The sequence below is a fragment of the Benincasa hispida genome, chromosome 4 (assembly GCF_027475165.1).
Source record: "Benincasa hispida cultivar pf3 chromosome 4, pf3_genome.v1.1, whole genome shotgun sequence".
NCBI classification, from domain to species: domain Eukaryota; kingdom Viridiplantae; phylum Streptophyta; class Magnoliopsida; order Cucurbitales; family Cucurbitaceae; genus Benincasa; species Benincasa hispida.
In genome coordinates, this window is record NC_143481.1 from 15,392,943 (window position 1) to 15,415,901 (window position 22,959).

Below are 22,959 nucleotides of genomic sequence, written 5' to 3' on the forward strand. Positions count from 1 at the left end.
ACATTATTATAAGAGGAATCAGTAGGAGTCACATCAACATGCAAATCATCCTCAACATTTCAATTCGAAAAATTAACATCAACAAAGAGACTAGAATTCAAATCAAGATCATTAAGATGAGCATTCATAACAGTTTAACAGTCACCAACATCAAGATCAGTATCAACAGTAGGGGCCCTAATGTCAAACAACACAACATTAACAACATCATGCTCAAACACATCAGTGGAGCATGCATTCAACAACACATTTAAAGTAGTGTCACGAGCAATAGAAGCAGAGATACACGAAAGAAGGATCTCTCATTCACACATCATAAACATTAACCCTAGATACGGGAGCATTAGTGTTGACATCACAAGCTGGCTTCATGGACTTGCGTAGATTTTCCTTGGGCATATGAGTAAGCTGAACACCACTACTTGTACTCAATCATTATCATAGAGGAGAAGAAAACAAAATGCCTTGTTATAAATCATTGATTCTCACCAAGTAGAATAGGAAATCAAATTTGTAAAGAGTAGAGAAACCGAGAGAGAGACAAACAAAGGGTAACTTGAAAAAGGCAACCACTTTGTAGGAAGGAAAATATGCACAATCAATACCGTAGTTATAGCACCATCAACTGTGGGCTGAGAATCCCAACAGTCAGCCCACGTTCCTAATGATTCTATAATTAACATTAATTGCTACAAAGCCCTAAAGTTACCCTTAGAGATTCAAATGTAATAGAATCAAGAGGTTTAGTAAAAATATCAGCAAGTTGTTTATCTGTTCGGACATGTTCAAGAGAGATGACTTTGTTTTCAACCAGATCACAGATAAAATGATGCCTGATGTCTATACGTTTGGTGCGACTATGTTGAACCAGATTTTTTGAGATGTTGATGGCACTCATGGTATCATAATATAATGTCATAACATCTTAAAATACATTATACTCCTTAAGCATTTTTTTCATCCAGAGTAATTAAGCACAATAACTTCCTGCTGCAATATATTCAGCCTTGACAGTAGACAAGGACACACAATTCTATTTTTTACTAAATGAAGAGATAAGATTATTCCCCAAGAAAAAAAAAAACTCACCTGTTGTACTCTATCTATCTTCTAAACACCCAGCCCAGTCAACATCACAATATCCAACAAGGACAGATTGGTGGCAAAAGTGTATCACATACCATAATTGCTTGTTCCATGCACATATTTCAGAATTCATTTAATTGTAGTCATATGACTAATTCTAGGATTAGATTGATATCGAGCACACACACATATGACATAAGCTATATCTGGATGATTGGTTGTAAAATAAAGTAAGCTCCCAATCATACTTCTGTATAAACTCTCATCGACACTTCAACTTCAGAATCTTGTGAAAGTTTGAAATGAGTAGCAGTTGGATGCATTTGGATTGAGCTTTGTCAAGCCCAAATTTTTTCACTATGTTTTTAGCATACTTCTTTTGAGAAAGAAATATATCATCATCCAATTTCTTAACCTGGAAACCAAGGACGTATTTAAGCTCACCCACCATGTTCATCTCAAATTCTGCTTTCATTTGATCCACAAAGTTGTCTACCATGCTTTGAGGCATTCCATTAAAGATAATATCATCTACATAAATCTGATCTATGATAAATTTCTCACTCATTCACTTGATGAATAAAGTCTTGTCGATCCCTCCTCGAGTATAGCCATTCTTAATCAAGAATTATGTCGATCTATCATATCAAGCTCGTGGAGCTTACTTAAGGCCATAAAGACCTTTCTAAAGTTTGTACACATGTTGGAGAAAGTAGGATCCACAAACCCTTTAGGTTAAGCAACTAATACTTTTTCACTCAAATACCCATTCAAGAAATCACTTTTGACATCCATTTGAAACAATTTGAACTTTAGAAGACATGAAATTCCCAGAAGAAGTCGAATGGCTTCCAAATGAGCCATTGGAGAAAAAAGTCTCATAAAAATCCACTCCTTCAATTTGAGCATAGCCTTGAGCAACTAGCCTAGCTTTGGTTCTAGTTACAACTCCATGTTCATCTGACTTGTTCTTAAACACCCACTTTGTACCAATAACATTTTCATTTTCAAGTCGTGGAACTAAGGTCCATACTTGATTTCATTCAAATTGACATAACTCTTTTTGCATGCCATTTACCTAAAATTCATCCTTTATAGTTTCAGACACATTTTTTGGTTCCACAAGAGATGTAAAGCACACATTTCCAATCATCTTCACATAATCAATCTTGTCATTTTTTGAGTAGTAATTCCATAGTTCAAATCTATGATAATACTGTTGGATGTATGATTCTTTTGTATTATGGTCGAGGGACATGGTTTGCACAACTCATTTTCATCTATATCAGACTCGATGAACTTAGTGTCTTGAGTAGCCATAATGTCATCTCTCATGTCAGAAGCATCTGCAGAAACAATAGGGTCCTTTGCTAAATCTAATGATTCAGTAGACCTGTATTCACCACCTTTCTCAGAACCCGAAAACATCTGGTCCTTATCATCATTACTATCTTTCACAGAATGAGACTGATCATTTACAACAATGTTTATTATTTCCATCACATTTTGAGACTGTTTATTAAAAACTTTATATGCTCTACTTTTGAAGAATACCCCATAAAGATCCCCTCATCAGATTTGGAGTCCCATTTTCTCCTATCATCATGATCTGATAAGATATAACAAAGACTACCAAACACGTGAAAATATTTCACATTTGGCTTTCTTCCTTTCCAAAGTTGATAGTTAGTGACAACAATACCTGGGCGAAGAGAAACTCTATTGTGAATATGGCATGTTGTATTTAAGGCTTCAACTCGGAAGTGGGAGGGAACTCTTTTGGCATGCAACATGGCATGAGCCATTTCTTGATCAACAACTCCATTCTGCTGAGAAGTGATAGGTGCATAAAATCTTGGGTTGTATGTTCTAAAACTTGCAATTTGTAAGATTAAACATATTCTATTTACAATAATATTCAATAAATATGTTATTGAATATATCAATTGAACTTGTAAAGCCTAAAACCAATAAAATAAAACCCCTGGCTATTACATGAGTACTTGGACTTTATGTGGAGACATAGAAATGGATCAAGTTCGAGTAAATGCCAAAACGGTCTATAGTATATGAATAAGGTTGGGTACCTTATTCTGGTAACACTATTCGATGCAACCCACTTTGTATTTAGTACAAACGATGTGATCCTAAATCGTTCACGTGGAGATATGGGAGAGGGGGCATCCTATGCAAAGAGTTTGTATAAGACCGAACCAAAAAATAAGTCACTCTTACTTTATGACGAATTTTACTGTTTAAGACTGACTATTTCAAAGCGATGACCTAGGTAACTAGATCTTAATCCTGAGCTAACTATAAACTCCTGTCTATTCGAGATTATCCTTAGATTTGCATCAGATGAGGGTTGGCTCAACAGCGCCGACTCAATAAGCCTCCCATTTCAGGGGTAAAACCGGGTAGATAACTGGGGATATAGGGTGCATGATAGAGTTCACTCCTACCCAACTTTAGGGATAGTAGAGAGATTGTTCTCTTAAGTACTAATTCCAGGTCCTGAACAACGGGCCCCACCCTCTCACTGGTTCGAGAGGGACTCGATTTGGTGATTGGATCACAACCAATTATTCGTTAGAGGATCAGTGGGACTTAAGAAGCAAGATGTAATCTCGGGGGTAAACAACACTTGATCCAGCCATTATTACGAACAACCTGTGAAGGGTCGACTTACTGATTATGGTTAAATCAAGTGGACATAAATATATGTACAGTGAGAGGAGTGCAACTACTGGGCTTTAGTGGAGTGACCCGATAGTTAACGAATATTGATTATATCGATTCAAAGAGTTGAGCCGACTAATATGGAATCGTTGGAGCCTATGATATGTAGGTCCATTTGGTCCCTCCACTAGCTCACAAACGGATTAAATCTTAGAATAGCGTGATGAGTAAATTTGAAACGTTCAAATTCGAATTAAGGGAATTAGTAATTATATATGTTATAATTACATGTTTAATTGACAAATTAAACGAAATTGGAGAATTAGATAATATTTAAATGTGAATTAAATATTACATGAATATTACATGAATACAGCTGTAGAATTTCAACTTTAAAGCTATTTTCAGGCATCGTTGTAACACTGGTCTTCATTTGCCCGTGGCGTTACAACGTTGGGATGAAGCGTCTCAATGCTGCTCATCCCAGCCTAGAAAGAACGTGCGCGACCCAAACGATAGTTTAAGTGAACGAATCAGCTGGTTTGGGTCAAGAAGGTCCACTTCAGCCCCATTTTGGGTGGTTTAACCTGTTTTGGAGCTTTGAAGATCCGTTCGGTCAGTTCAAGTTCGGTTCGGGTTATTCGTTAAGACCAGAAGGTCTTTGAAGAAGTTTTTAATTATTATTGTAATAATTTAGGCCTTTTTGCTTGCTTGGAATGCCAAAACTGGTCCATATCAGTAATGCATTGTGAATGTATGTTATAATGAAATAAATCCTATATGTGCATATAGTATGCCATGTAGATTTAAAACCCCACCATAGGAAGAATGTAGTGTAAATCCCGGACCCTACTTTCCCTACTTAAATATGTTAATTGATGTTATTGTATGATAAATGGGTTAACTTATGAGTTAATGTCAATTGTAGGGAAATGGGTGAAGAATAAGGAAGTAAAGAAGGAAATTTCTTGAGAAAAGCTCTTGAAATTGAATTATTTAAGAAGTAAGTTGAATATGGAATTCTTTGAACAAACAGACAGCTGCTTGAGTTGAACAAGCTAGCAGCTCAAGGTTGGACGCATGCGCTCGGGCAGAGCAAGCCTCAGCATGCATTGGGGCTGTGCGTGGGGTTGCTTTTGTGAGCAGAAATGTCTTGGACGCCCAAGGGAAGGCATAGGCGTTGGTATGCAGCAAGTGGAACGCTTGAGGCAAGGCAAGGTCGAGTGAAGCGTGTGTTGACACTATATGCTGCCGCCAAGCCAAGCTTGAAATCTAGAAATTTTTCTAAGTGTCCAACACCTAGAAGGTATGTGTTGGGAGGTGAAATCACTTTGATAAGAAGGTTATGAGTTTATTTATGAAAGTTATTCTAAAAAGGGAGACCATTTCTAGTAGCTAAAGTATAATGTTGTGTCCACATGATTGACACCAATAGGGGAAGCTTATCATCTATTAAGGAGTTGCCAAAAGCCATGAGTGACTAAGTGTTTATGATGTTCTTAGAAATCCATGTTTCAAATGAAAGATTAATCTCATGCTAGTTATTTTATAAAGAGTTTTCCAAGCAAACTTATGAACTTATGATTCCAACGCATGCTAGTTAATGAAATTATGAAGCATGATGTGTTTAAATGCATACTAGCTCTTTAAAAGAAGTTTTATAACATGTTTTAGTAAGAAACTATTTCAAGAACTTAAAGCATGCATTGGTAGTTATGTTTAAAGCTTAAATGTTGAATTTAGCTCATGTTATTATGATTTAAGCATACATGATTCAATAAAAGAGATTTTTGATACATTAAGCTCGATATTGAAGGACTTTGAGAAGGTATCTGAGCAATAGTACCTAAGATATGATGGTACTTAGTTATAACCACGTGCACGTAGGTAGTTTGACGTCGAGGGATCGAGCAAAAGGATTCTCTCTCGACTAAGGATCATTTTAAGCTATGTGGCCAGACAGGTTATGTTTAAAAGTTTGTCATTTATAGTCACTTGTAAAGATTTTATATTTCAATATATAGTTTTCTAGTATAGTTTCAAGCATGAGAACTATGTTTTATTAAGTCAATCACTGAGATAGTAGCTCACCTCATTTTAAATGTTTTTCTTTCCACATGTAACGGTCAACTCCCCAGAAGATAACTCTGTTGCTGCTCCGCCACTCAAAGACAAGGACTCTAGAATCAATACAGTTTAGGTGGTTGTCTGTAAATATCTATAAACGGGTTTTGTGCAATAGAGACTAGGTTAACTAGTTGGGACCACAGGATGTTATGTTATGTAAATTATGTATATGTTAGCTATGTGTGAGACCATGTTGGTTGTGTCTATTGGTTGTTGAATATATTTTACATGTTTGTTGTTATCAGGGTTGTAGACAGGTTAGTAGGTAGTAAGTGCCAATGAAAGGGTTGGTAACTGTTGCAGTCATACCCTCTTCCAGGTTAAGAAGGTAGTCTGGGAGGGGGCATGACATGTAGCATGCATTGAAAGTATGTTATAAAAGTTATGACATATAGTATGCATGTTTAGGGTTTCAAGTTTTTAATATAAGGTATCGTATTAAATTATAAAATGCTTATATGTTATGGATGAAAAGCATGTCTATAGTTTTATAAGTTGTTATAAAATTGGATTAGACATTTAAAATCCATAACAAAGATAAGATGCATGCTCACCTAGGTTAACAAATAACAACTTGTTTTAATAGTTAAAATAGTTCATTATCTTGTAAAATTTGTTTACAAACTCAACCAGTCTATAATCCTATCTAAGGCTGGAGGTTATTATGTTGACGGTTTACGGAACACCTCCTACCTGGAGATTATAACCAAATAATTTACCGTTGTTAACCCAATTTTATGAGCATGCGTGAGCGATGTGAGGTTTTAAAACTAGTTTATCACCTGGACACCGTAGGTTAAAACTAAATATAAAAGTTATATTTGGACGATCATCTAGACTTAGGTTGTTTATTAGCTGGAATAAACCTGAATAAATATTTACCCAAAACAAAATAGAATACTTCAGTGGGAGATTAATAATATATAGATATATTGTTCTTGGCTCTCATGTCTCTAAGAGTTCACACAATGAGATTCATGTTCGACTTCGTGTCACCCTGGGAGTGACCTTCACTAGGAAAGGGTTTGCATGGGTTAAAAGTAAAGTGAATAGTGGCAACATGTCCTGCGGTCTCTTCCACTAGTTTGGACTGTGAGATTCCTATATTGTGCCTGCTTGTCATTTTTAGGCAACATAAGCTAGACGTTTTAAGGTGGCTATCGCCTTGGAGGGTTGTAACATGGGATTCAGAGGAACTCAAGCTCCAGAAATGGATAGGATTTCTTAGGTCGATCCCAACCTTAACTATACAATTCGGTAGCATCGTTGAGGCCAACCTCTGAAGTCTGAAAATGGAGGGTTACACTTACAAGAATTACTAAGTGTTAGTGAGTTTTTGACCAAAAATGGTAACTAAATAACTATAGGAATAAGAGTTATTTGGAGTTAGTATTTAGTCAAGAATATCTTGCTTCAGTGAAGGAATATTTGACTGCCTCTCGATAACATCTATTCTGACTCACTAAAATATTGTTGCAATTAAAATAATGAAATTTGGGTACATTATTACTTTTGCAAAAAATTAAATTGAATTTAAAAGTAATTTACTAAATAGAATTTGTTTATATTTTCAGCATGTTGAATTTTTCGAAATTACACGCTTCCAATATGTTTAACAGTTATGATTATTCAACATGGAAATCAAACATAGTCGTAATACTAGCGAATGATGATTTAGAATTTGTTCTAACAGAGGAATGTCTTTAATCTCCTAGTTCATCAGCAAATCAAAAAATTTGGAATGCATATGACAGATGGATTAAGGCAAATAAAAAGGCTCGAATTCTTATCTTAGCAAATATATCTGATATACTAGCTAAGAAATTCGAGAGCATGGCTTCTGCCAAAGAAATCATGGATTTGTTACAGACATTAGTTAGTCAATGTGTCAGGAACAATATTCTTGAAGAAGTTTATAACTATGACATAAAGGATAGAACCTCTATTAATAAACATGAATGTCATAGATGAAGAAACACAAAAAGCACAATAAAGTAAATATGATTTACTTGTCATTGAGACATGTTTAGTGGAAAATGATAAATTAACCTGGATATTAGATTCATGTGCTGCTAATCATATCTGTGTTTTCGCTCAAAAAACTAGTTCCTGGAGAGCTTATAGATGGCAAAACAACCTTTAAGGTAGGGACCGAGGAAGTTGTTTCAGCTAAAGCAGTAGAAGATATGAAATTATTTCTTGAAGATAGATTCATTTTACTTGAAAATGTTTATTACATTCCTTCCATGAGAGGAATTTAATATCTATCTCATGTTTGCTAGAACAGAAGTATAAAGTCTCTTTACAATATAATGAAGTCTTCATTATTTCAAAAGGTATTAAAATATGTTCCATAAAATTGGAAAATAACTTATATGTGTTAAAACTGACTGAGGTAAAAACTGTTTTGAATATAAAGATGTTTAAAATAGTTGAAACTCAAAACAAAAAACAAAAAAATTCTCCTAATGCCTATCTTTGACACTTAAGATTGGGTCACATTAATCTAAATAAGATTGGGAGATTGGTTAAGAGTGGACTTTTAAATCAATTAGAAGATAACTCTCTACCACCATGTGAATCTTATCTTGAAGGTAAGATGACCAAAAGATCTTTTACAGGAAAAGGTCTTAGAGCCAAAGAACCCTTAGAGTTAGTACATTTAGATCTCTATGGTCCAATGAATGTTAAAGCTAGAGGAGGGTGTGAATATTTCATCAGCTTTATAGATGATTATTCAAGATATGACTATATTTACCTAAGGCATCATAAGTCCGAAACACTTGAAAAGTTCAAGGATTGTAAGACAGGGGTTGAAAACCAATTAGGTAAAAAGATTAAAACACTTTAATCAGGTCGAAGTGGTGAGTTATGGACTTAAAATTTTAGGACTATTTGATAGAACATGAAATTCAGTCAATTCTCAGCATCTGGTACACCTCAACAGAATGGTGTAGCAGAAAACAAAAATGGAACCCTGTTGGACATGGTTTGTTCAATGATGATTTATGATCAGTTACCTAGTTCACATTAAGAACATGCAGTAGAGATTGTTATGTATTGATAACTGGTAGAAATACAAGTTACTAAAGCTCAAATTATTAAAAAAAATGGGAGAAAGCGATGATAAATAGGAAATATTACGATTGAATGCGCCAAATTAAAAGAAAAATTGCGATCGCTAACTCTCATCGCATAAAAACAGTTAAATGGAGTTATTCTGTACAAGAACAATGCGATAACGCGTTTTGAGTTTGTGATCCAAGGGCACCTCAAAGATGATCGCGTGATGACCTTACATAAAAGTTGGCCTAATGTAATAAAACATGATGGGACGTAAAGCCAATAACGTCAAATCATAAATTCAGTTGACGACCGTTGAAGACCATATCGTTGCAAATCATTGAACTTCTGGTGACTATCAGACGGTGCAACAGGGTATGAAAATTAATGTTGTTCATCCATGCAATCATTAATGAGAAGAACTGTTTTGTCTGGAAGTCTATAATACCCAATGCTACCAAACCAGGAGGATGGCCAAAGAGGCGAAGCAAAGGGAAGAAAATTCTTGAGAAGAAATTAATTTTCGGAGAGGTCGAGAGACTGCCAGAAATAGCACGGAGGAGAGACATCAAACCCTTATGAGAGCAAAAGTTTACAACTTGGGAAAGAATTGAAGTGATAAAAGTAGCGTAAACGCTAGAGGAAGTAAGACATTGCTTACCTGGCTTGATACTTACCCCATTTATTGTTTTGTACTTAAACACTTTATTTGCAAGAATGGAAACTTCATTTCAATTTATGTTCAATCTCTTCACACCATACATGAATAGCTAAATTTGTGAATAGGTTGAGACGTACTTAGCTAGCATGACTTAAGCTATACACTTTATGCGATTATCTTGTCTTATGTATGCTTCACTCATCATTTGGAGTACTTGAGAGAGTTGTCTAAAGACAGAATCTAGGCTTGAGAGAGTCGGATTAAATCGCATAAGCATGAGTAGAGACTTAGAAATAAGTTCTATCTACTGCATTCCATACACATCTCATGCATCCTAGACATAGGAAATGTGTCATTATGCATTGAGAAATGTAGTGCTTAATATTTGTGTATAGCATGATCGCATGACTTGTATAATATCTTAAGAAATGCTAGCAAAACCTTTTATCGCATATTTGTTACAACATCACTCTTTCATTGCTGTGCATTTAATTCCATCGCATTAGAAAATCAAAATCAAATCACCATCTAATTCTTAATCACCATCGCATAAGATTAGAGAGTCTGTTGCATATCTGTTTGAGTAATCCTTGCGTTCGACCCTGGACTTACCAGGACCCTAAGAAGGCCTATACTTGGTCTTTGTTAGGAAAACTTGCACGATCATCGCATCCACACACCCTTTCATTGCATGATAAATCAACGCATCATGTATATTTTGAACATGGTTCCCTCGAAAAGTGTTTCAGAAACACCTTATGAGTTATGGAGAGGACGTAAAGGTAGTTTACGTCACTTCAGAATTTGGGGATGTCCAACACATGCATTAGTGTAAAACCCAAATAAATTGGAACGTTGTTTGAAAATATGCCTATTTGTAGGCTATCCTAAAGAGACAAAAGGTGGTTATTTCTATGATCCTCAGGAAGATAAAGTATTTGTATCGACAAATGTAACATTCCTAGAGGAGGACCACATAAAGAATCATCAACCTTTCAGTGAGCTAGTATTAAACAAGATGTCCAGAGAAACTACAGATTAAGCAACAAAAGTTGTTGATCAAACTAGTCCTTTAACAAGAGTTGTTGATGAAATTGGTACTTCACATCCTTCTCAAGAGTTGAGAGTGCCTCAACATAGTGAGAGGGTTGTTCAACAGCCTGATCGATACATGGGTTTAATGGAAACTCAAGTCGTCATACCTGATGATGGCTTAGAGGATCAATTGACTTTTAAACAAGCAATGGAAGATGTGGATAGAGACCAATGGATAAAAACTATGGATCTCAAAATGGGGTCAATGTATCTCAATTTAGTCTGGGAACTTGTAGATAAACCATAAGGGATAAAACCTATTGGTTGCAAATGGATCTATAAGAGAAAACAAGACCAAGCTATTAAGGTACAGACCTACAAAGCTAGAATCATGGCAAAAGGGTTTACTCAAAGAGAGGGGGTGGACTATGAAGAAACCTTCTCTCCGGTTGCTATGATTAAGTCTATTAGAATCCTTTTGTCTATTGCTGCTTTTTATGATTATGAAATCTGGCAAATGGATGTCAAGATAGCTTTTCGGAATGGCTATTTTGAAGAGAGTATCTATATGTCTCAACCAGAGGGGTTTATAGAACAGGGTCAAGAGAAAAAGATTGTAAGCTTAAAAGATCTATTTATGGGTTAAAACAAGTGTTTCGATCATGGAATATGAGATTTGATACTGCGATGAAATCTTATGGTTTTTAACAGAATGTTGATGAACCTTGTGTTTATAAAAAGATTGTCAACAAAATTGTAGCTTTTCTGGTTTTATATGTTGATGATATCCTGCTTATCAGGAATGAGATAGGATTCCTTGCTGATGTTAAGAGATGGTTGGCATCGCAATTTTAAATGAAAGATTTAGGAGATGCATGGTTTGTTCTTAGGATCCAAATAGTTTGGCATCGCAAGAATAGAACACTAACATTATCACATGCATCTTATATAGACAAGATATTGTCAAGATATAAAATGCAAAATTCCAAGAAAGGAATGTTACCTTTCAGGCATGGAATTTATTTGTCTAAGGAATAATGTCCTAAGATATCTCAAGAGGTTGAGGTTATGAAACGAATTCCTTATGCAGTGGTAACTGGAAGTTTGATGTATGTCATGTTGTGTACACACCCCAACATATGCTATATTTATTACTAAAATTGATGAATAAGAGTGTTTAATGATCTTGATTTCTTCCATTGATTACATGCCAACTTCATCAGAAAACTATGTAAAATACCCTAAAAAACATAAAAACCAGCAAACCGAGAGTTTTCGAACTCCTTCCCATGGTCACTTCTGATGCGGATGATATTTTTCTCTTGTTCTCACTATAGTTGACGACATAATATTCGACATACTTTGAATGTATCTGATTTTTCTCTAATAAATCTGACCCACGTGAAACGAGAGAAATCATCCACACAAACAAACACATACCATTCCCCCCCCCCCCCCCCCTCTAAAAAAAGAAAAAAAAAAATCTACCAGCATAAGACCCATCAAGTCCATGTGTAATAATTTCAATCCTCTACTAGTACTGCATTGAACAACTTTCTTATGTGAAACTTTAAATTGTTTTCTTGCTTGACATTCTCCACAAAAAGCATCGGCTTCTGAATACAAAGAAGGAATCCCAAGAATGGCTTCTTAAAAAATGACCTTTCTGATTGATCGAAGACTTATGTGCATTAGACGTTTATGCCAAATTTCTGCTTCACTGACTTTAGATAGATTGCAAACATCTTCGAAGGAGTTAGGAACCCAGTGGTAACAATTATCTTTTAATCGCATACCAATCATAACAATAACACTATTATCATCTTTCACGGAGCATTGATCTTTTGATAAGCTTACTTGATATCCTTGATCACGTAAATGACTTATGCTGATTAAATTTTATGTTAAACCTTCAACTAACATAACATCATGTAATATAGGAAGACTAGACTTCAACAAATATCCTTTTCCCAACACTTTGCCTTTAGCTCCATCATCAAAGGTTACGTGGCTAGAACCACATCCTTTCAAATTAGACATAAAAGATTTCTCAACAGTCATGTGACGTAAGTATCCACTATCAAAATATCAATCCTCCTTAGAAGAAGTATGCAGACAAGTAAAAGCAACATTGTACTTGATGTTTTCCTGAATCTTTTCTTTGTTGACATGTCATTTAAGCTTAGTCATTTAACCCCTTCTAGTCGTGTGATAATTAGGACTCATTATGATGAAAGAATATTCAGCTGGTTTGTGCACATTTTTACCATAGAGGTAAAAGAAATACAGACAAATATGCCCTAGCTTACCACAGAAGTGACAAACCCATTTCTTCTTATTTCTGTTGATTGTTGGATATGATATTGGTTTTGTGTTAGCTTTAGGGCTTCAATCAAACCAAGTATTTTAATGATAACAAACTCAGATTTTTTTTTACTAACATTTTCAATGTTTTAGATTGTAGAGCTCGGAAAGAAGATTCCAATGCAATTTGAATCGCTCAAATTGGAGTTCGGACAAGAAAGTTATAAGCAAAAGAAGATTGGAGAGGAAATCCAATGTGGCAATGACACGTGGCACCTTTGCCAACGTGGTGGCTGACGTGGCACACAGACAGTCAATATTGATGACGTGGCAGATAACATGGCAGATGACGTGGCACTCCAATCGTTCACTTTTTACTGATGTGGCGATAACGTGGCACATGATGTGGCGACCGTGGACGAATGAGATAATGACAAGTGGCGGTCACCCAGCTTCACACACGGAAGCGAGGGTGCACTGCACGTGCCTGCGGTTTCTTCATAGAATGCGGTGCGTGATGCTCAATCCTCTCCTCTGTGCGCGTGGTACTCATTTCATTCGGCTATTTTTTTATTTTCATTCTTATTTTCCTTTAATTTTTTATCCAATTTTCTCCAAATTCTCACCAAATTTTAGCCTTTTCAAATTTGATTTCCTTCCTAAATTTTCATCCTTCAAATCCTTTTTTATTCTCTAAATCTCAATAATTCCAATGTTCCAATCCCTCTCTTAATTACAAATCCTTTCCTTTTCAATTCTTCTCTTAATTACAAATCCTTTCCTTTTCAATTCCTCTCTTAATTACAAATCCTTTCCTTTTCAATTCCTCTCTTAATTACAAATCCTTTCCTTTTCTATTTTTATTCAATCTCCACCCTTCATTTGCAATCATATCCAATGGCCAAAATTTATCCCCCTCGCCTATAAATTCGACTTGATTTTACTCTTCATTCACACACCAAAAGCTATCAAGTCTTAAGCTCTCAATTCTCTCTACTCTCAAATTCTTGTCCTCCTTGCTCTTAAATTGGCCTAGAGTTATTTTTGTGAGTTTTTTTTAGTGTTCAACTTGTGTATTTAGCCTTCAAGAGGTAATATTGTGAGGTTTTCTTTTAATTTTTGGGAATTGTATTAAGGTGTAGGTACACCTTGGGTTATGAGAAAAAGAAATTGGTTTGAACCTGAACCAGTAAAAAGGATCTTGGGTTTCTCTTTAGCCTAAGAAAAAGAGGGTCGTGTGTCGGTTTGGTCCTCACCTGCAAGAGGATCACTTAGTGAAATACCCAAGAAGGAGTCTTGGAGAGTGAAGTAGGTAATTTTCCGAACCACTATAATTCCCGGTGTTTTCTTTTCCTCTCTCTCTATTTTATTTCTGGTTTTCAATTTTTTGCTTCTTATCTTAGTTATTTTTTAATCTTTCCTAATTGCATGATTTAATTTTTAGTGTGTTATTTAAATTTATCCTTGATTAAATTGTCTTTAAATTTGAAGTTATCATAGCTTGCATGATTTAAGTTTTGTCTTGCATAAATTTTCTTTAATCAAATTAGTGGGTTAACTTTATTGAGCATTGTTTGAAGATAAAATTATTTTTAAAAAATTGGTAGTCAACCCTATTCACCCCTTCTAGTGTTGCCTTTAGATCCTACATTTTGAAGTCCCTAACACGGTTTCAGACATATAGATTTCTTGGGTATGGACAAACATAGTTTGAGGGAAAATTCTGCTTGAAAGGAAGCATTTCTATACCTACCAAGTCTAACATCCTTCTTGTTTGCAACTTGCTTCCCTGTGTTGAAAATCTTGTTAAGATCATCTGTCCCTGAGATCAGCATGTGTACGGACTTGGACATTGATTCGAGTTCTTGTTGAAAAGAATTTAGGTCCCTTTTTAAATCAAATATGGTACTCAAAAGATGTTGGTGATCTTCAACCAGTTTCTGAATTATATCTTTCTATTGATCAAGCACATGAAGATATTTCTCCCATTTCTCATAGACCTCTTCGATTGTCAATTTGTCAAACTGAGGAGTAGAAAGACTTGAGTCACTACATGTTTTATTCAACTTGATGTTTGAGACATCGACTCCTATAGGTTCTTCTAATGAGACACAACCAATCAAGGCACAAATCTCATCATTGAATTCACTATTAGTAATTGATTCATCATCTAACAGAGTAGTTGAGTACATTTTACTTTGTCTTCTCAGAAAATTAAGACATTCAGTTTGATGGCCTAACCCTTCACATTCTCTACATATGTAGTTTCTATCTTGGTTATTTTGAGTGTTATTAGCATCTGTTCATCTTCTCTTTTTCTACCAAGGGGTCTAGAGTTCTTCTACATACTGGCCTTGTTGTTGTTACTGACGCCCTTGACATGTGAGGGATTATAATTACCAGGATGCTTGTTTAAACGTTTCATAACTTTACCGAATTGCTTTGTTAACAAAGAAGAGATTCTACAAGATTTTCTTCACCTTCTCTCCCTTTGTTTTGATAAGCTTCTACATTGGAAATTGTCTGCAAGGCTAAGCCTTTACCCTTTTTATCAACTTCTTCATCAAATGTTAATTCAAAAGTGCAAGGATCCGAACAACTCATCCATCTTCATTGTGGAAATATCATTTGCTTCCTTAATAACTGTCACTTTCATATCAAGCGTTTTGGTAAGAATCAAAGGGTCTTCGGAACTAACTTTTGTTCAGACATTTTTTCATGGAGAGAAAATGACTCATTTGCAATGTCTAGAATATGAACTTTAAAGTCAGCTATAGTATTTTCCTCTATCATCTTGAAGGACTGAGATTTCGAAGTAAGAATATGTCATTGTGACATTTTTACTTTAGAGGTTCCTTCATGTGCCACCTCTAAAATTTCCCAAGTTTCTTTGATAAACACACAAGTATTGATGAGTCTAAAAACATTTTTGTCAGCTCTATTAAAAATAGCATTTAGAGCACGAGAGTTGCCCAGAGCATCCTCATCTTCATTTTCAGTTCAGTCTTTCTTGGGTTTGAGATACTCTTTCCCATCTTTATCAGTAAGTACGGGGTGAGACCACCCTATCACAACAACTTTCTAAGTCTTACTGTCAATAGAATTAAGAAATGCAATCATTTTGGCTTTCCAATATGAGTAGTTAGTCTCATTAAGCACTAGAGGTATGGTAGTTGATCCACCTTCTTTGATTGTTTCCATCTGAGAAGCCAACAAGATAACAAACAACGAAATCTACTCTGATACCAATTGAAAAGTGAAAATTAATCTAAGGGATACCTAGTTTGATCTAATTATATGAGCAAGATAGCCAACAATGCAAACAGAAAGAGAGAAGAATTAACACACGAATTGTTAACCCAATTCGGTGTAACTCCACCTACATCTAGGGGACTAAGAGCCCAATTTAGAAAGAAGATTCACATATATTCAAAGGTTTATAAGTAAACAACTTATCTAATAGAGAAACTATCTTTTGTTACAATAAATCAAACAAGTAAAACGTTTAGGCTCCCCTTAAACTTGTTAATATACTTGTTTCAAGATCTTCATACTATTCAGGCTCCCCCTGAACTTTAGGCCTTCTTGCTATCATATTTTGTATGTTTAGGCTCCCCTAAACTTGATACTTCTACTCCAAGCCAAAAGCATTCGGACAATCCACAAAAACCAATACCATAACAGTATAAAAAAAACACATCAATAATCAAACCAGCAACACTCATGATATTCTTTTTAGCATGAAAACACCAAAAACCTTAAAGCAGAATGGCAGTAGCATAAAAGAACACATTTTATAGCAGCACTAAAAAAAAAGCAAGAATAACACTCCTAAATCACCAGGCAAAACCACGGGCTACAAAAGGAAAGACACAAATATCCATGAAAGGTAGAAGAGGAAAATGCCAAAATAGGACAACAACTCGAACGAAATGTCAAAGATATGAGAGTCAGTAGTCAATAGAGCAAAATTTACACAGCCAATAAAAAGTAGTAACATTGTGAAACTTCAAAACTTGAAATGTATATTCCCAAATTAATTTTGTACTTGTTTTAAGTGATTTAGGGTGATTTTAGAACTGTTTTAGCAAGTTTTTTTTAATTACTTTTTTTTAATCCCACAACGTCTGACAAACATATCATATCTTTTAAACTTCAAATGTCCACTCTCAAATCAATGATATACTTATTTTTGATGATTTAAGGTGGTTGACACATGTTTTAGGGAGTTATTTTAGCTAACTTTTTTTAAACTCGCAATATCTTGCAACAACTTTTCGATTTCCAAATTTGAAACACCCAACTCGAAATCATTTTTATATGCATTTTAAGTGATTTAGGGTGCGGTTAAAAATATTTTAGATAGTTTATTAGGTATATTTCTTTTGTTTTGTAACATCTTACAATGAATTTCCAATTTTCAAAGACTTGAAATACCCAATTCCAAATCATTTTTATATGTGTTTTTAGGTGGTTTATGGAGGATTTGGACATGTGTTGAAATATTGCTAGGGACACTAATATAAGTGATGTTCAAGAGACATTTGAAAAAAAAAATAATGCTTTCGAAATAAAATCAATCTGTTTTATAAGTATGTTTGGGAAGAGTAAAATGTGTTTAGCCTAGTATCTCTTGAAAATCTTACATTGTTTGGGATAAAAAAAATAGATACATGTTTAAAAAATAATCAAATTGATTAATAAAAAATTATTTTAAATGGCAAATCAGCTAAAAACATTTATAATTAATAACAAAATATCACGCGATGGATCGTGATAGATCGCTATAGACTACTATTTGTATCTATTATAATACAGATAGACACAAATAATAGTCTATTAAAGTTTATTACACGGTTTATTGTATATGGATAATAACATTTTACTATATTTTATAAATAATTTGATTATTTTTTATATTTAAAAACAACCCTCGATTAGGTGGGTTGTTGGTTTTGAATAAATCATAAAATTTCAAGTGAACTAAAATATTGTGATTAGTTGACTCAAATGTAGATGTAGAGGAAGCAAACAAAATTGCTATTAAGATCACTTAAAAGAATAAAAAATTTTGACCCGTTCAAAATATTATTTGAAAATTTCTTTGTAATAATAACAAATAAGAAATGCTTAATCGATGTGCCAACCTGAAATGTTTCTGACCTCCCGCATGATCTGTAAAACAATAATTTTGGTTATATTTTCAATAAATCGGTGCATGTATAATCAAAATATATACGTTCTTAATTAATTTTCATGTGACACACGTTCTTAATTAATTTTCATGTGTTGTTATATATATATTTCTTCTTAATTATGTGAATTAAAAATTTTGATAATCAACAAAGCGAGTAAAAGGAAAGAGAAAAGTTTGATTGGTCACCAGTTTTAGGTGTGAAGCACCAATAATTTATAACATTTCTGTAAGGTGAATGAGTTTACCCGTTACTAACAGCATATAATTAATTAAGATTCAATAAGTAGCCGTCTAATCTCGACCTAAATTTGTTGATTTATTCAAAAGAAAAAACCCTACGTAAGTTGTAAGATCGTTGAAATGATCTTGTTTTTGCACTCTGCTTTTCTTCTTTTAATAAGTTTTCTTATTTCCTTATTTTAGCTTTCTTAAGTTTAGAACTTACATAAATAGTATGCACTTCAAATGTTTAAATTCCAATTCGATGATTATACATAAAAAAGAAAAAAAAGAAAAAAAAAGTCAACAATTTGTCTATCTGTGCGTATGAATGGATTGGGATCCATTCCACCAAAAAAGAATATAATCCAGCTTATAATACGCCAACTCCTCCAGATTTGTTGAAAATCTTCTACATCGATTTTATATTCAACGGTAAATCCTCAACTAATCTTACTTGTAGTTGTAGGCAACGCTTTTGCCTAACATATATTTTGTTCTATTTTAATACGTTTAAATTTCTATGTCCACCCTCATGGATTCCCAATATCACCAACATTTTTTCACTTTTTCTTTTTTTCTTTTTTTCTTTTTCATTTTCTAATTTAATTAAAAGAAAAAAAAAATTCTTTCATTACTAAATTTAATATCTTTAGTGTATTCTCAACAGATTCTTTATGGGTTAACTAAAATTGTTTGAGACTTTGGCTGTTTGCAATCTAATAGCAATAATATGTCATACTTTTGGCACAAGGATACGGATTTAATCCATTGATATAACGATGAGAATATTAAAATGGATAGATTATCATTTTTGCCTATAGAGAATTGTTAGTATGTTTGTTATTGCATTATGATTGTCTTATTTATTATAGACAAAACTTGAACAGAAACATGTTCCGCGTGTCATGCTGATTTTGGATTGAAATTGATTTCTTACATGCTATTATGTATTGTGCATATTTGTTAATGTACTTTACTATCCTCTGCCACATGTCTTAAAACATGCTAGGACATTTTCTATGACACTTGTAAATGTGAAAGCAATAGATTCTGTAGAAGGTTTTTCTCAATTTATCAAAATTTTCAGATTTCATATTTTGCTGTGTTTTTTCTTATAGAGTTGATTTATTTTTTTCCTTGAATATCTTCTCAAAGCTATCCATATATATTGTGGTTTTGATCAATTTTAGGGTTGGCAATTTTGAAGAATATTGAAGTCGTTTTCTTGTATGAGCACAAAAAAAAAAAAAAAAAAAAAATACAAGTGTGTTAGTCCATGGGATTGTGAAGCTTTTGCCTTGAGTGTTGCTCTAGATTTTATTAATTTATTCTATTATATTTTGAGAAGGAATTATCATACTTAAGGGGAGCCTAAGTTTTTCCAAATGAAACGATCTTCATTTGAAGCGAGAAAGATAGAAGTTTGAGTTGAGTGGGAGTCTGACACTTAAGGGGAGCCTAAGTGATCATTCACTAGTATTCTTATATTTAGGGAAGCTTAAGTACATTGAAGATGAAGGGAACCTAAGTTTCATTGAGAGAGAGACCACTTAGAGGAACCTAAGTGATCGTTCTCTAAGTTGGGCTATCCGAGTGTTGCTGTAATTGTCGTTTATTTACAAATAAGTACATCGTTGTAATTGTTTAACTTTATATTAGTGAATATATATCTTTCCACGGGCACACTGTCCCCAAACATAGGTGATATTTCACCAAATTGCATTGCCAAACTCTATATTCTTTTTTGGCTTTAGTATTTTATGTTTAGCTTTGATGTTCCTAAAAAAATATTGTAATATCGTGTTTGTTGTGTGCTAGATAACCTTTAAATTATAAGAATGACAATAAAATGGAAGGATGATAATAATTTGAATATAACTTTTAAGATTAATTTTTTTTAAAAAAAAAAAAAAAATTGGTCATCAACATACCTTTAGTTACTCAATGTCTCTCTCTTTTAGTCTAGTGTAAGTACTTTAACGAGAGGAAGTCTAATTTACTTCTAGAGAGAAATCAATGAATGGATTATGATGGTAAATGTATCTTATTCTTTTTCATATTTTCAGAGTGGAATAATTTATAATTTTACCCATTTTCATTAAACAAAAAACAACCATGAACCTAAATTATTTACTCCATATTGTCAACCATGGTTGAGATATTCAAAGAAAAAAGTATTTTTCTATATTGTAGAGAAAAGGAAACAAACTTTTTTCTAAAAGAAATATATATATATATATATATAAATGTATAATTGAGTAGAGGAAAAACAGCCAATGAAAATGAGAACATGAGAAGGGGAGGGAGTTGAAAGAATGGTTATAAAACAAAAAATGCAAATGGCATTCAAAATGTAAGCTGTCAGATCATTGATATAAAAATCAGACAAATTGCTCTTCACAGACATTTAATATAGTTTTATTTTTTTTAAATATAATTAAAAACAGAGAGATTCAAACTACTCTCGTGATTTCTAACATCTTTTGATATCAATTGAACAATGCTCGATTTGATACATTTAATATAGTTTTATTCTATGCATTTTTTTTAGTAAAATTTTACTTTAATGTTCATATGTATAACTGTTTAATTTATTGTGTAATTTTATAAACTAATAATAAGTAGAACGTAACTAACATCAATAAACAAAAGATTAAAAAAAAAAAAAAAAAACTAACCTTGTTTAATTCTATGCATCCCTTCCTTTTACACCTAAAGAAGGTTTTAAAAAGTTTTAATTTTTTTTTCATAAAAGAAGTATTTACCACATGACATGTTTATTAGACAATGATCACGACCGCATAAAGGCAACACCCAATTTTTTCTCTAAATAGATTAGTGTAAGCTACACTTTCACCGGAATAAGTTTTACAGTTGAATAAAATTGTCAAAATAAACGTGATTTAATGATAATTGATAGTCAAAATTAGTGTAGCCTAATTGTACCATGGTGTGAGAGGACATATTGTTAGAAAAAAGAATATAATAATACCTACTAAAAAATTTTAATAAGAAGAAAAATGAAGTCAAATCAATGGTGGAAGTGATTGAAGGCAGAAGCAGCTGATAAATATTAACTACCTCGACTTAATAATGTTATGAAATAATTAATGGAAAATTCATTTTTATAATGTATATGCTCCAACCGATCAGAAGTATTATAACAAATGTTATTCCACCTCAAAAAAAACATTTAAAAAAAGCTTAGGTAACTAATATATTGTTAACATTTGTTTTAATTTAATAAAAATATCAGTAAAGAAAGAGAAGTATATTATTTCAAAAAGTAAAAGCAATGTTTGGTTCATGGGTTGAACGCACTTAAATTAAATTAAAATAAAATAAAATAGAGATGATGTTACAAAAGGAAAATTAGTTAGTATATCCTAGACAGCATCTACATTTGTACATTCGGTTGGAATCACTATCCTCAATGGACAGAAGATGATAGCAACTGGTCACGAACGACAATCGTTAGAAAGTAGAATCTGCAAAAAGAAATTTGTTATAGGTTGAGTAGTAGATCTCGCTCTCTTTAAGATATTTCGCGGCTCTGCCCAATGTGCAAGCAGTTGTATAGAATTGTCACAACGTCCCCAAAATAAAACAACCTAGAAAAAATATACTGTCTTGATCGGAATTGCATCAGAACTGGTTGAAAAACTCACACCCTTCATATCAATATAGGTTGCTCGAAAATCGTAAAACTGGAGGAAAAAGTGGCGAGCGTTTGTATGTAGAGAAGAGAAGAAGAAATGTAGACCCCAAACTCTATTTTCTCTACTTAAGTAAGTTAATTAACAAACCAATCAAGATTAAGAATAAATTATAAATATGTTTGTAGGGAAAAAGCTTGAAGAAGAAAAGAAGGAAAAATGTTCTGAGTGTTGAACATCATGGCCCTCGGGTAGCAAGACAAATGTGGTATTTTGTAAGAAATTTTTTTTGACTAGGGGTGGAAGTCAAAATAGAACCCGATACTTAGGAAGGTATTTGCATGGAGTAATATCAAGGTAAATGGAGAAAGTGTTTATAGTGAGTGGAAGATGTGTCAACACATCCTACGGTCTCCTTCATTGGTTTGAAACGTCATTTTCATGCTCGTCCTTGTGGCGCCTTAGGAGGGGGAAGCTGTTTGCATGAGAAAGGGACGTATCAAACTCCAAAAATGGATAAGATCACTATAATCGGTTGTTCCAATCATGTTCTTCCCTGAGGTAGATTGGTTGTAGCGGGGTTATAGGGTTGAAATGAAGGATTACACTTACTATAAAGCATTAAGGCAGTTTATAATTTATTAACCAAAGGAATGGTAATTAAATATTATATGAATAAGGAGTTATTCTAGAATAATATTTAATTGAGAGTGTCTCACTTCAGTAATAAGTAATAACTGTACACTCTAAGGTGGCATTTATTCCAAATCACTGAATGTATCATTACAAAATAAATAATGTTGAGTTCATTATTAGTTTTTGCTAAACTGATTGGATTAAAATGAAAATTAATTTGTGCACAAATGTCTAATATAAGTCATTTGTTTTTGTATCAGCATGTCTAACTTAATCGTTACTTTAATTGGTGC

The 22,959-nt window shown here is 33.5% G+C and overlaps 1 long non-coding RNA gene across 1 annotated transcript; it reads left to right on the top strand.

Moving 5' to 3' along the window:
* The first annotated feature begins 18,613 nt into the window (after positions 1-18,613).
* LOC150036521 (uncharacterized) lies at positions 18,614-19,638 on the top strand. The gene is made up of 2 exons (XR_016529393.1): positions 18,614-18,806; positions 19,565-19,638. It is a non-coding gene; the product is annotated as an uncharacterized LOC150036521 (long non-coding RNA).
* Positions 19,639-22,959: the final 3,321 nt, after the last annotated feature.